Source organism: Carlito syrichta, unplaced genomic scaffold, assembly GCF_000164805.1.
Source record: "Carlito syrichta isolate Samal-C Ts95f unplaced genomic scaffold, Tarsius_syrichta-2.0.1 Scaffold308816, whole genome shotgun sequence".
Taxonomy (NCBI): domain Eukaryota; kingdom Metazoa; phylum Chordata; class Mammalia; order Primates; family Tarsiidae; genus Carlito; species Carlito syrichta.
In genome coordinates, this window is record NW_007252912.1 from 414499 (window position 1) to 421369 (window position 6871).

The window sequence follows — 6871 nt, forward strand, 5'->3', positions numbered from 1 at the left end:
CCAGCTCCCTCCGCCCGGCGGGGCCCAAGCCCCGAGGAGGCGACGGGGGGAGATGGCGACGCGGGATCGGTTTCTAGTGAAAATCCCACTGGCCCTTTTGGCAATGTATTTGTACCAGCTCTTGAAAACCGTGCAGACCTAGGGTCCGGCGACTCCGTTGCTGCTTAGAAGTAATCCTAGAAGTGTGCCTGTAATCTCAGCACTTTGGGAGGCCCAGGTGAGAGATTGCCTGAGCCCACGGGTTGAAACCAGTCTGGGCAACATGGTGAGATCGCGTCTCCACAATACATCAAAAAATTAACTGGGCGTGGTGTCGCGCGGCTGTAGTTCCAGCTACTTGGAAGGCTGAGGCGGAAGGATCGCCTGAGCCCAGCAGGTTGAGGCTGCGGTGGCTGTGAGCCTGCCGCTGAATAGCCTGTGCAAGAGTGAGACTCTGACTCTTAAAAAGGAAAAGAAGTGTGCAAAGATGTGTGTGCTACAACATACAGGGCCGGTGGAAACTGTGGAAGCATCCAGCAGGATCGGTGTATACCCACTCATGAACTATTAGTTTACCATGGACCACACATCACTAGAGAAAAGCCATGACTTTAAATCATAAGCAATGAGGACATAGAATATTCACTACAGCCATACCATCTGAACCTGCCAATCTCGTCTGATCTTGGAAGAATATTTACTACAAAACAGAATGCTTTTTTTTTTTTTGAGGCAGGGTCTCACTCTGTTGCCCAGGCTGGGGTGTAGGGGCAGGCTTAAGGCTCACCGCAGCCTCAGGCTATCCTCCCACTTCAGCCTCCTGAGTGGCTGGGTCTACAGGCTTGCACCATCACATTCAGCTGGTTTTTAAATTTTTTTTATTTTTTGTACAGAGAAGGTCTTGCTATGTTGCTCAGGCCATTTCGAATTCCTGAACTCAAGCAGTCCTCTTGCTTCAGCCTCCCAAAGTGCTGGGATATAGGGGTGAGTGGCTGTGCCTGGCCTCTTTTCTGAAAATGTTAATAATTTATATCATAATCATCTACTTTGAAATAAATGTTATTTAAACAAAACTTTCATTCTAATAATATAAAGGAAAAAATTTACCAGACTTCTCAGTAATTTCTGAATTTGGATAGTACCCCCATAGGACTCACAGCACTGTAACACGTTTTTCTTTTTCTTCAAAACAGGCCTCCAGTCTGTGAAGTGGGTGGGCAATTATTATTATCCCCATTTCAGAGAAGAGGGGGCTGGTGCTTTGGCAAGGCAGAGCCAGACACTGTGTCCCTCCGTAGCACAGAACCCCTTCAGTTTGCAGGGAACTGAGTCATGGGTGGAAAATGGGGCGGGCTTGTGTGCAGAGTGGAGTTCTCCTGGGTACACATCGGCCTGCTGCAAGCCAGATGTCCTCTGTAGGGTGTGGCTAGGACACAGCCATGCTTGGCTTCCCTGTTGCCACCAGCATGCATACCACCCCTAACCCAGCCCAACACTCAAAGGAGAAATGTTAGAAAGCAGGAGCATGACTCCCCCCACAAAGGCCATAGTCGGGTCTTCCAGAGGTTCTGGGTCTGACTTTCCAACCTCTCTTCTCTCAGGTGCCGCTCAGGAGGCTTGGGTGGTGGAAGCTTCCACAGTCCTGGACTTGTGAAACATCCCACTTCCTTCTTACAGGGCCATGATGAGCTTGTTGTGGGAGAGTCTGTTCACCCCTAGGGGGGCTTGCCCTTCCTCCCTCCCCTTCCTCCCATCCCTGCCCCCATCCATGCCTGTGGTTAAGAACAGTCCTGAAGTATTAGGGGCCAGCAGGTGGAGAAGTGTGGAGGAGAACTCTGTACTCTTAGGGTCTATTCAGTGGGCTGACGACAGCCAACTGAAATAGCCCTTTCCGTCCTTCACCATAAGGTTTAGAGAACACTAAAATCATTGCTCTTTTTTCTAGTTAGCTCTGGCGATCATTTGAAGTTTTTGTTTCTAACTTGGCAGTTAATTACTGTAAGTCATTCTGGGCTTCTAACTTTTTTTAACATTCATCTTTTTTTTTTCTTCAGAAGCACAGTAAAACGTGTGTGTGTGTGTGGGGGGGCTGTGTAGGGACTGCCAGAGAAGACTGCTAATAAAGTTTGATTTTACTAAAACACACACACACACACACACACACACACACACACACACACACACACACACCCCTAACTGTAAGGAAAGTCAGAGAAGCTTTTTCTGTTCTAAATTCACTTTGGATGAAGGTAGCAATTCAGCGTGGAGGTTTTACTGAAAATAAAGGAGAAAAGGAGACCAAGATACACGGAGGCCAGACTAAGCAGGGGGAACACCACGAACATTAGTTTCAACAGAAGACGATGGAAAGCATGGGGAAGGAGCAACATGCAAAAAGCTGACAGCTAATCATTTTCCAAAGCTGTTGGGTATGTGAATGTCTAGGTGGAAGAGGCAGTGGTTTCTGAACCGAGAAAATTTAAGCACTTTGTACCTAGCCACGTTGTAGTGAAACTTCTTAACACCAAAGACAATGAGAAAATCCTAAAAGAAACCACAGAAAAAAGAAAAATTACCTACAAAGAAGTCACAAGTAAACAGTCTTCTCATTAGCAACAAGAGATCAGAATAATATCTTTAAAGGGCGAAGGGAAAATACTTGTCATCCCAAAGTTCTAAACTAAACTACATGTTGTTCAAGAACGAGTCCAAAATAAAGACTGAGGAACATTTCCACCTACACACCTTAATTGAAAAAAAAAAAAATGCAGAAGAGTATTATTTAGAAAGGAAAAAAAAAAAATTAAACTCTGAAAGAAGGAGTGGAATGGAAGAAGCAATATCGAGGAGGAAAAGCCTATGTTGGGTAAATCTAAATAATCCTTGTATGTAAAAAACAACAACAGTAATGATAACAACTAACTGTGGAGGGTTTAATATAAGAAAGGGCTGGCTTGGTGGTTCACGCTTGTAATCCCAGCACCTTGGGCCAAGGCAGGAAGATTGTTCAAGCCCAGAAGTTTGAGACTAGGTTGGGAAACATATGGAGAACTCATCTCTACAAAAAATACAAGTAGAAACATTAGCTGGGCATGGTGGTGCATGCCTTTTAGTCTCAGCTACTCGGGAGGCCAAGGCAGAAGGATCAACTGAGTCAGGAAGAGGAGGTTGCTGTGAACTGTGATTGTGCCACTGCACTCCAGCCCAGATGACAGAGTGAGATTCTGACTCAATAAATAAAATAAACAAATAATAAAACGAGAAGAATAAAGTGCTAGGTAGCAATACTCGAGAAGATGGAGTAGGGTCATTGGAGTGAAACTGTCTAAGCTTTTTTTGTTGCTTGGGAAGAGGGTGGAACAGAAGGTAAATTTATCATGAAGCCAGAGAAGTAGAGGTTGCAGGAGTAATTTCTGTACTCTTTTTTTTCATAAAGAGAACTTCCAAGTGGAATAAGCTTTAGATCCCATAAAACCTGGATCTGCCTCTGGGGTAGGATAAATGTTTTATATTTGGACTTAATTAAAATAGCTCTATATGTTAAAAATGTAAAGACAACCACACAATGTATAAGAAACAAAATGTGGCCGGGCTCGTTGGCTCAGCCTGTAATCCCAGTACTTTGGGAGGCCAAGGAGAGTGGACTGCCTGAGCCCATGGGTTCGAGACCAGCCCGAACAACTTGGTGAGACCTCATCTCTACAATAAATAAAAAATTAGCTGGGTGCAGTAATGCGTGCCTGTAGTTCTGGCTACTTGAAAGACTGAGGCGGAAGGATCACCAGAGCCCAGCAGGTCGACGCTGGGGTGGCGGTGATTGTGCCACTGCACTCCAGCCTGGGCAACAGCGTGAGACCCTAACTCAAAAAAAAGAAAAAAAAGTGTAACTTTTAACCTGGTAGGGAAAGTAAAGATAAGAAAACATGATCACTCAAAAGCAGGAAAAGAGGGAGGAAGAAGAAAAGAAAACACTTAAATAGAAAACACAAACCAGAATGGTAGAATGGCCAAACTTGTTACTCAGCCCTGTTCTCCCTTTCTAACAGGGTCATGAGATTTTTAGCCAAGCAGATTTAAAGTCTCCATCTCTCATTCTTCCTTACAGCTAGATGTGGCTGATAGTGTGTGACCAGAGGTGTGTTGCATTCAGTGGAGGGGAAATTCTCTTCTCTCTTTCCTTTCCCTCTTCTAGTTGGCTAGAATTTAGATGCAATAGCAGGAGTTAGATCATCTGTCTTGTACCAAAAGATAGAAGCTGTATATTGAGGATGACAGAGCCATAAGGAAGAGAGAGGTTGAGCCCTTGATAACTTTGTGGAGAAGAGTCATCATACCAGCTAGGACTTTTATGTGAGGGATTAACATTTTCATCTTATTTAAGCCACTTTTAATTTGATATCTTTGCAAAAACATCTGACCCAATATACTTATTAATTTAGCGGGTATAAATATAAATATATTAGAAATCACAGTAAAAGTGAGCAGACTATGCACACTATTTATTTTTATTTGTTTATTTTTTATTTTTTTGAGTTGGAGTCTCACTCTGTCGCCCAGACTGGAGGGCAGTGGCCGCTCCCGGCCATCGCAGCCTCAACCTGCTGGGCTGCGGCGATCCTTCAGCCTCAGCCTTCTGAGTAGCTGGAATTACAGGCGCGCGCTACCACACCTGGCTGATTTTTGATTTATTGTAGAGATGAGGTCTCGCCTGCCCAGGCGGGTCTCGAACCCGCGGGCTCAGGCAATCCACTCACCTTAGCCTCCCAAAGGCGCGGGATTACAAGTTGAGCCTCCGAGCCCGGCTATGCACACTATTTAAAAGACAGCTGTTTTTCAAGAACCAGGCACGGGAACTCATGCCTGTAATCCCAGCACTTCTGGAGACCGAGATGAGAGAACTGCTTGAGCCCAGGAGTTTGATAGAGCCTAGGCGGCATCGTGAGATCTTGTCTCTGTAGAAAATCAAAAAATTATCTGGGTGTGGTGGCACACACTTATAGTTCCAGCTACTCAGGAGGTTGAGGTAGAAGGATCCCTTGAGCCCAGGAGCTCAAGGCAGTGTTGAGTCGTGATTGTGCCACTGCACTCAAGACTAGGTGACAGAGTGAGACACCAACTACAAACAAAAAAAAAGTTAATGTAATAAGTGAGACTATAGAATTTTTTTGGGGGGGGTTGGAGCCTCATTCTGTCACCCAGGTTGCGGTGCAGTGGCATACTCACAGCCACCCGGCATCCACCTGCTGGGCGCCGGCGATTCTCCTGTCTCAGACTTCCAAGTACCCAGAGATACAGGTGCGCGCTACCATGCCCGGCTAATTTTTTTGATTTATTGTAGAAATGAGATCTCGCCAAGTTGCCTGGGCTGATCTCGAACTCACGGGCTCAGGCAATCCACTTGCCTTGGCCTGGGTGCTGGGATTACAGGCTGAGCCACTGAGCCTGGCCAAACTTTTTTTTTAATTATGAGAGAATACTGCAAGCAATTTTTTTCAGATAAATGTGAAATGTCTTTCTTTCCTTTTTTTTTCTTTTGAGTTGGAGTCTCACTCTGCCACCCAGGCTGAAGTGCAGTGGTATGCTCATGGCCACCACAACCTCGACCTGCTGGGCTCAGGCAATCTTTCTGCCTCAGCTTTCCAAGTAGATGAAATTACAGGCACACACCACCATGCTTAGCTATGCATGTGAAATATCAAAAGAAATGGATAATTTTTTAGAAATATGTAAATGCCCCAAGCCGATTCCAGAAGTTTCAGAAAAACTGAATCGTTCTACCTCTCTTGCATCAGCTATCTATTGCTGAGTAACAAATCACCCTCAGATATAATGCCTTAAAACAACAGTTATTGTATTTGCTCCTGACTCTGTGTTAGCAGTTCAGACTGGGCACATCTGAACACTTCTTCTGCTGGTCTCACTTGGGGTCACTCAGGCAGTTGCAGCCATCTGACAGCTGTACTGGATCTAGATGGTCCAGGACAGCCTCCCTCACATGTCTGGCAGTTGATGCTGGCTGTTATCTGAGTCATGTGTCTCCATCAGTTTATTCCAGGCTTCTTGTGTCAGTAGAAGGATTCCCAGCAAGCAGCAAAATAGAGCAAGCCCTGGTGCACAAGTGCTTTTCAAGCCTCTGCTTGAGTCACATTTTCTAATGTCTCATTGGCCAAAGCATAGCAAATCTTGGCCAAAAGAAGTCACTGAATCAATGTGGGAGGGTTTATGCATAGGTAAGTAAAGGAGGATAGAGATTCATTGGGGGGGAAGGGGTTACTATAACAATCAACCAAAACGGTTGAATAAACATACAAACCAACCCTCCCTAAATATACTGTTGTATTCCACATTGGATGACGGAACAGAAAAAGGGCATTAGAGGAAAAACTGGTAAAATCCAAAGACTGCTTAGTTAAATAGTAATATACCAGTGTTAGTTTCTTTTTTCTTTTTTTTTGAGTTGGAGTCTCACTCTGTCCCCCAGACTGGAGTGCAGTGGCCGCTCTCAGCCACCGCAGCCTCGACCTGCTGGGCTCCGGCGATCCTTCTGCCTCAGCCTTCCGGGTAGCTGGAACTACAGGCGCGCGCTACCACGACTGGCTAATTTTTGATTTATTTTGATGAGGTCTCACCAAGTTGCCCGGGCGGGTCACGAACCCGCAGGCTCAGGCAATCCACTCACCTCGGCCTCCCAAAGTGCTGGGATTACAGGTTGAGCCACCGAGCCCGGCCGTTAGTTTCTTATTTTGACAAGTGTATCATGGTTATGTACTCCTATATTAATACTAGGGGAAACTAGATGAGAGATATAGAGCATCTCTATTTACCATCTTTGAAACTTTTCTGTAAATCTAAAATAATTCCAGAACCAAAACTTTATTAAAAAAAAAAAAAG